The sequence below is a fragment of the Callorhinus ursinus genome, unplaced genomic scaffold (genome assembly GCF_003265705.2).
Source record: "Callorhinus ursinus isolate GAN/ISIS: 27379988/994484 unplaced genomic scaffold, GSC_fseal_2.0 scaffold4, whole genome shotgun sequence".
NCBI lineage: Eukaryota > Metazoa > Chordata > Mammalia > Carnivora > Otariidae > Callorhinus > Callorhinus ursinus.
This window is the reverse complement of record NW_027397066.1, coordinates 82,694,119-82,702,476: the sequence shown is the minus strand read 5'-3', so window position 1 is coordinate 82,702,476 and position 8,358 is coordinate 82,694,119. Positions and strand designations below refer to the sequence as shown.

General features: G+C 40.6%; 1 pseudogene; it reads left to right on the top strand.

Annotated features, from left to right (window-relative positions):
- Nucleotides 1-4,502: 4,502 nt before the first annotated feature.
- Nucleotides 4,503-4,933, top strand: LOC112825509 (ATPase inhibitor, mitochondrial pseudogene; annotated as a pseudogene).
- Nucleotides 4,934-8,358: the final 3,425 nt, after the last annotated feature.

Sequence of the window (8,358 nt, the reverse complement as noted above, 5' to 3'; positions counted from 1 at the left end):
ACCACTCCAGCAACCCTCAGTTTGTTTCCTGAGATTAAGAATTCCTCGTATCAGTGAGGTCCTATGATACATGTCTTTCTCTGATTGACTATTTCGCTCAGTATAATACTCTCCAGTTCTATCCACGTCATTGCAAATGGCGAGAGTTCATTCTTTTTGATGGCTGTGTAATATTATTTTATATATATATATATATATATATATATATATATACACACCACAGCTTCTTTATCCATTCATCTGTCGATGGACATCTTGGCTCTTTCCACAGTTTGGCTACTGTGGACATTGCTGCTATAAACATCGGGGTGCACATACCCCTTTGGATCACTACATTTGTGTCTTTGGGGTAAATACCCCAATTGCTGGGTTGTCTGGTAGCTCTATTTTCAACTTTTGAGGAACCTCTATACTGTTTTCCAGAGTGGCTGCACCAGCTTGCGTTCCCACCAACAGTGTAGGAGGGTTCCCCTTTCTCCGCATCTCCACCAACATCTGTCGTTTCCTGACTTGTTAATTTTAGCCATTCTGACTGGTGTGAGGTGGTATCTCACTGAGGTTTTGATTTGGATTTCCCTGATGCCGAGCGATGTTGGGCACTTTTTCATGTGTCTGTTGGCCATTTGGATGTCTTCTTTGGAAAAATGTCTGTTCATGTCTTCTGCCCATTTCTTGGTTGGATTATTTGTTCTCTGGGTGTTGAGTTTGACAAGTTCTTTATGGATTTTGGATACTAGCCCTTTATCTCATATGTCGTTTGCAAATATCTTCTCCCATTCTGTCGGTTGTCTTTTGGTTTTGTGGACTTTTTTTGTTGTTGTTTTTTTTTGCTGTGCAGAAGCTTTTTATCTTAATGAAGTCCCAATAGTTCATTTTTGCCCTTGCTTCCCTTGCCTTTGGTGATGTTTCTAGAAAGAAGTTGCTGCGGCTGAGGTCAAAGAGGTTGCTGCCTGTGTTCTCCTTTAGGATTTTGATGGACTCCTGTCTCACATTTAGGTCTTTCAACCATTTTGAGTCTATTTTTGTGTGTGGTGTAAGGAAATGGTCCAGTTTCATTCTTCTGCACGTGGCTGTCCAATTTTCCCAACACCATTTGTTGAAGAGACTGTCTTTTTTCCATTGGACGTTCTTTCCTGCTTTGTCAAAGACTAGTTGACCATAGAGTTGAGGGTCCATTTCTGGGCTCTCTATTCTGTTCCATTGATCTATGTGTCTGTTTCTGTGCCAGTACCATACTGTCTTGATGACTACAGCTTTGTAAAAGACCTTGAAGTCTGGAATTGTGAGGCCACCAGCTTTGCTTTTCTTTTTCAACTTTCCTCTGGCTATTCGGGGTCTTTTCTGGTTGCATACAAATTTTAGGATGATTTGTTCCATTTCTTTGAAAAAACTTGATGGTATTTTGATAGGGATGGCATTAAAAGTGTAGATTGCTCTAGGTAGCATTGACATCTTCACAATATTTGTTCTTCCAATCCATGAGCATGGAACATTTTTCCATTTCTTTGTGTCTTCCTCAATTTCTTTCATGGGTATTTTATAGTTTTCTGAGTACAGATTCTTTGCCTCTTTGGTTAGACTTATTCCTAGGTATCTTATGGGTTTGGGTGCAATTGTAAGTGGGATCGACTCCTTAATTTCTCTTTCTTCTGTCTTGTTGTTGGTGTATGGGAATGCCGCTGATTTCTGTGCATTGATTTTATATCCTGCCACTTTACTGAATTCCTGTATGAGTTCTAGCAGTTTTGGGGTGGGGTCTTTTGGGTTTTCCACATAAAGCATCATATCATCTGCAAAGAGTGGGAGTTTGACTTCTTCTCTGCCGATTTGGATGCCTTTTATTCCTTTCTGTTGTCTGATTGCTGTGGCTAGGACTTCTAATACTATGTTGAATAGCAGTGGCGATAGTTTACATCCCTGCCGTGTTCCTGACCTTAGGGGGAAAGCTCTCAGGTTTTCCCCATTGAGAATGATATTCGCTGTGGGTTTTTCATAGATGGCTTTTATGATATTGAGGTATGTGCCTCTATCCCTATACTATGAAAAGTTTTGATCAAGAAAGGATGCTGTACTTTGTCAAATGCTTTTTCTGCATCTATTGAGAGGGTCATATGGTTCTTGTTCTTTCTTTTATTAATGTATTGTATCACATTGATTGATTTGTGGATGTTGAACCAACCTTGCAGCCCAGGAATAAATCCCACTTAGTCGTGGTGAATAATCCTTTTAATGTACTGTTGGATCCCATTGGCTAGTATTTTGGTGAGAAATTTTGCATCCATGTTCATCAGGGATATTTGTCTGTAATTCTCCTTTTTTTTTAAGAGAGAGGTTTTTTATTTATCCATTTGAGACACAGAGATACAGAGAGTGAGACAGAGAGCAAGAGCAGGGGGAGAGGTAGAGGAAGAGGGAGAAGCAGGCTTCCCGCTGAGCAGGGAGCCCAATATGGGGCTCGATGCCAGGACCCCGGGATCATGACCTAAGCCGAAGGCAGACGCTTAATCATCTGAGCCACCCAGGCGCCCCTGTAATTCTCCTTTTTGATGGGATCTTTGTCTGGTTTTGGGATCAAGGTAATGGTGGCCTCATAAAACGAGTTTGGAAGTTTTCCTTCCATTTCTATTTTTTGGAACAGTTTCAGAAGAATAGGTATTAATTCTTCTTTAAATGTTTGGTAGAATTCCCCTGGGAAGCCATCTGTCCCTGGGCTTTTGTTTGTTGAGAGATTTTTGATGACTGCTTCAATTTCCTTAGTGGTTATAGGTCTGTTCAGGTTTTCTATTTCTTCCTGGTTCAGTTTTGGTAGTTTATACATCTCTAGGAATGCATCTGTTTCTTCCAGATTATCTAATTTGCTGGCATATAGTCGCTCATAATATGTTCTTATAATTGTATTTCTTTGGTGTTGGTCGTGATCTCTCCTCTTTCATTCATGATTTTATTTATTTGGGTCATTTCTCTTTTCTTTCTGATAAGTCTGGCCAGGGTTTATCAATCTTATTAATTCTTTCAAAGAACCAGCTCCTAGTTTCATTGATTTGTTCTACTGTTCTTTTGGTTTCTATTTCATTGATTTCTGCTCTGATCTTTATTCTTTCTCTTCTCCTGCTGGATTTAGGCTTTATTTGCTGTTCTTTCTCCAGCTCCTTTAGGTGTAGGGTTAGGTTGTGTATTTGAGACCTTTCTCGTTTCTTCAGAAAGGCTTGTATTGTTTTATACTTTCCTCTTAGGACTGCCTTTGCTGAATCCCAAAGATTTGGAACAGTTGTGTGTTCATTTTCCTTTGTTTCCATGAATTTTTAACATTCTTCTTTAATTTCCTGGTTGACCCATTCATTCTTTAGTAGGATGCTCTTTAGCCTCCAGGCATTTGAGTTCTTTCCGACTTTCCTCTTGTGATTGAGTTCTAGTTTCAAAGCACTGTGGTCTGAAAATATGCAGGGAATGATCCCAATCTTTTGGTACCGGTTGAGACCTGATTTGTGACCTAGGATGTGATCTATTCTGGAGAATGTTCCATGGGCACTAGAGAAGAATGTGTATTCTGTTGCTTTGGGATGGAATGTTCTGAATGTATCTGTGAAGTCCATTTGGTCCAGTGTGTCATTTAAAGTCTTTATTTCCTTGTTGATCTTTTGCTTCAATGATCTGTCCATTTCAGTGAGCGGGGTGTTAAAGTTCCCCACTATTATTGTATTGTTGTCGATGTGTTTCTTTGCTTTTGTTATTAATTGGCTTATATAATTGGCTGCTCCCATGTTAGAGGTGTAGATATTTAAAATCGTTAGATCTTCTTGTTGGATAGACCCTTTAAGTATGATATAGTGTCCTTCCTCATCTCTTATTATAGTCTTTGGTTTAAAATCTAATTTGTCTGATATAAGGATTGCCACCCCAGCTTTCTTTTGGTGTCCATTAGCGTGGTAAATTGTTTTCCACCCCCTCACTTTCAATCTGGGGGTGTCTTTGGGTCTAAAATGAGTCTCTTGCAGAAAGCATACCTATGGGTCTTGTTTTTTTATGCAATCTGATAGCCTGTGTCTTTTTTTATTGGGGCATTTAGCCCATTTACATTCAGGGTCACTATTGAAAGATATGAATTTAGTGCCATTGTATTGCCTGTAAGGTAACTGTTACTGTATATTGTCTCTGTTCCTTTCTGGTCTATGTTACTTTTAGGTACTCACTTTGCTTAGAGGACCCCTTTCCTCTGGTAGGAGGGCTGGTTTCGTGTTTGCAAATTCCTTTAGTTTTTGTTTGTCCTGGAAGCTTTTTATCTCTCCTTCTATTTTCAATGACAGCCTAGCTGGATGTAGTATTCTGGGCTGCATATCTTTCTTGTTTAGTGCTCTGAAGATATCATCCCAAAATTTTAAAGAGAGAACAACTTATATATATATACCAAAAGTAAGGTTAACTACTATGAAGGGATAGAATATGACTCTAATAATGAAAAATAAAAACGATATTTGGACTGGAGAAGTCCTGTTACAACAACAATGGCTGTCACCACGTTGGCCGCCCGGGTGCAGCTGGGCGTGTGGGGCGTTGGGGCCATACAAGCCCGAGGGTTCAGCTCCGAACGGTCAGACTCCGGTGCGGGTTTGATCCGGGAGGCAGGTGGGGTCTTTGGAAAGAGAGAGCAAGCTGAAGAGGAATGATACTTCCGAGCACGCACTAAAGAACAACTGGCAACCTTGAAGAAACACCATGAAGAGGAAATCACCCATCATATAAACGAAATTGAATGTCTGCAGAAAGAAATTGAGCAGCACAAGAAGATCAAACATCTAAAACATGATGATGATGATTAAACAAACACACTTCCCATAGCATAGCTACATATCATTGCCCACTGCTATGGAAGCATAATTCTGGTTTTATTAATATCTTATCTGTGTGCTGTCAAGAGATTCTAATAAATTGTCATCAGTGGGAAAAAAAAGATTTTTTAAAAAAGGGATTGATAAGATGTTGGTTGAAAAAGGGAAAAAGAAAAATTCAAAAAAAAAAGGAAAAAGAAAGTTAAAAAAATTAACTTTGAAAGACTAAAGAATCGTGGGAAAAAAGCCATGAATTCTATGTGCACTATTCCCCTAGCGCTGGAGTTCTGCCATTCTCATTGATGGGTAAACTTGGTCTTGGAGGGCTGTTCTTGCTGATCTTCTGGGGGAGGGGCCTGTTGCTGTGGTTCCCAAACGTCTTTGCTGGAGGCGGAATTGTCCCGCCCTTGCCGGGTCCAGGCTAAGTCATCTGCTCAGTTTTGCTCTTGGGAGCTTTTGCTCCCTGCAAGATTTCCATGCAGCTTTGGAGGACGAGAGTGAAAATGGCAGCCTCCAATCTCCACCCTGGAGGAGCTGAGAACTCAGGGCCTCACTTCTCAGTGCACCCCCAGAGAAAAGTAGTCAATTGCTCCCGTCTCCCCGGTCTCCGGTCTCACTTCATGCTCACCCAGCCTGTCACTGAGCGTTTCTATCTCTGGCACATGACCCCATGTGGAGTCTCCAAACCCAGCAGAGTCCTGCGGTGCTTTCCCACGCCACTCCTCCCGGGGGAGGAAGAGGAGTGTCCCCGGATCTGCCAGTTGTTGGGTCACTGCTGGAAGAGCAGTGGCCCAACTGTGCCACAGATCGCAGTTTATGGCAACCCCGAGTTGAGAGCCCACTCCTTGGCTCTGTCTCTGCAGCCGGCTAGATAGGGATCAAACCATTCTGAACACCAACGAACTCAACAGGAGATTGAAGAAAAGAATAGAGCAACTCTCTGAACAGAAAAGTGACCACTTTCTGGAAGATGTCTTCTGATCCCTATCTAGCTGAATTCCTGGGACCAGATGAAATTTAGGTCTCCACTCCTCCACCATCTTGCTCCTCCCTTGCAAGGATATTCTTGAAAATTGCCCTGGACCTTATGTTTCTGACCTGTCCTTAATCTCACTCCATCCCCATCTGACCCTAAGCTCTTGGCTACACAGGCAGTGTCTGATCCTACCTCTGGCAATTTAGACTTGGTGTCTATAATTTGTCTCACTGGAGTTAGCTTCTCAGCTCTTTCTAAAAGATTTTGGTCTAAATTCTGATTCTCTCCTTGGCAGAATGCCTCAGATAATATAGCCCATCCTAATCCTAGCCTCTCATGACTTGGCCAACACCATAGCCAGACTGGCCATGGATTGTAACGGAACACTCCACCTCATTCAGAAATCATGATTATTACACACTATTCATTTCTCCTTCTGCCCTTCTTTGTGTTTCATATAGGTAAACAAAGCCTCATGTGGCTTGGGAAAATACTGTAAAAATAGTGTGTAATGGCTTTAATAAAAAGTGATTTGGAAAAGTAAAATTTAGAGTGTATTTGGCTATTGAAAACATAGAGCTCATAAACAGCAATTGAGATGACAGCATTCCTGTTTCATGTTGCATTGAATTTGTTTGATGGTACAGAGCAGAGTCTCACTTTTTCCAAACAAAGAAAATCACCAGGAATCTATGCACTTGGTACTGATTTCACTGAGCACATTCAGTTCCATTATTATAGGAAGAAGAGTGAGCCTACGGTTTCTGAGAGGGAGCTGGCCCTTTTCAGAGGCCACAGGAGCATATTATGCAGCCACCTGTTTTAAGAGCCAGCAAATTGACCAGCAATTATTAACCTGCCTTTTTCTGTCAAAGTGCTTAGAATAAGATTGCAATTATGAACAGTAGAGTTAACATATTTTTCATATCTGTTATTAACCACATGCAATGTCACCAAATACATAAAATGGATATTCAAAAACCATTTCTCGCCTCTCTTTGCATTAATAGGCTTTAGGTTTAAGAGCTTCCAGCTTATTTCCTATAAGAGATTTCTACCTATATTGATTTCCACCATAGACTGTAAAAGTAGAGCAATTGACCCTTTATATTCATTTAAAAGTGGGGACATAGAGGCTTAAGAGTGTTCAATATCTTAGTCACCATCAGAAAGGAGTCCAAAAATGAAAAGAAACAGACTGACCCAGGGTGAATTGTGGTTGCTTAGGCATCAGCGAGATCTAGGTTTGATAACTTATTTTGATCTGAACATGTTGTATGATGTGAGGCACCCAACTCAAGCTCACTAAACCACAGTTTTATCAATAAAAAAAGGTTTTAAAAAACCCTATATCATAAGATTGATGTAAAACATTGAAACTTACGAGTCTCAGAGACAAAGAGAAAATCCTGAAAGCAGCTCGGGAAAAGAGATCTATAACCTACAATGGTAGAAACATTAGATTGGCAACAGACCTATCCACAGGGACCTGGCAGGCCAGAAAGCACTGGCATGATATCTTCAGAGCACTAAACAAGAAAGATATGCAGCCCAGAATACTACATCCAGCTAGGCTGTCATTGAAAATAGAAGGAGAGATAAAAAGCTTCCAGGACAAACAAAAACTAAAGGAATTTGCAAACACGAAACCAGCCCTCCTACCAGAGGAAAGGGGTCCTCTAAGCAAAGTGAGTACCTAAAAGTAACATAGACCAGAAAGGAACAGAGACAATATACAGTAACAGTTACCTTACAGGCAATACAATGGCACTAAATTCATATCTTTCAATAGTGACCCTGAATGTAAATGGGCTAAATGCCCCAATAAAAAAAGACACAGGCTATCAGATTGCATAAAAAAACAAGACCCATAGGTATGCTTTCTGCAAGAGACTCATTTTAGACCCAAAGACACCCCCAGATTGAAAGTGAGGGGGTGGAAAACAATTTACCACGCTAATGGACACCAAAAGAAAGCTGGGGTGGCAATCCTTATATCAGACAAATTAGATTTTAAACCAAAGACTATAATAAGAGATGAGGAAGGACACTATATCATACTTAAAGGGTCTATCCAACAAGAAGATCTAACGATTTTAAATATCTACACCTCTAACATGGGAGCAGCCAATTATATAAGCCAATTAATAACAAAAGCAAAGAAACACATCGACAACAATACAATAATAGTGGGGAACTTTAACACCCCGCTCACTGAAATGGACAGATCATTGAAGCAAAAGATCAACAAGGAAATAAAGACTTTAAATGACACACTGGACCAAATGGACTTCACAGATACATTCAGAACATTCCATCCCAAAGCAACAGAATACACATTCTTCTCTAGTGCCCATGGAACATTCTCCAGAATAGATCACATCCTAGGTCACAAATCAGGTCTCAACCGGTACCAAAAGATTGGGATCATTCCCTGCATATTTTCAGACCACAGTGCTTTGAAACTAGAACTCAATCACAAGAGGAAAGTCGGAAAGAACTCAAATGCCTGGAGGCTAAAGAGCATCCTACTAAAGAATGAATGGGTCAACCAGG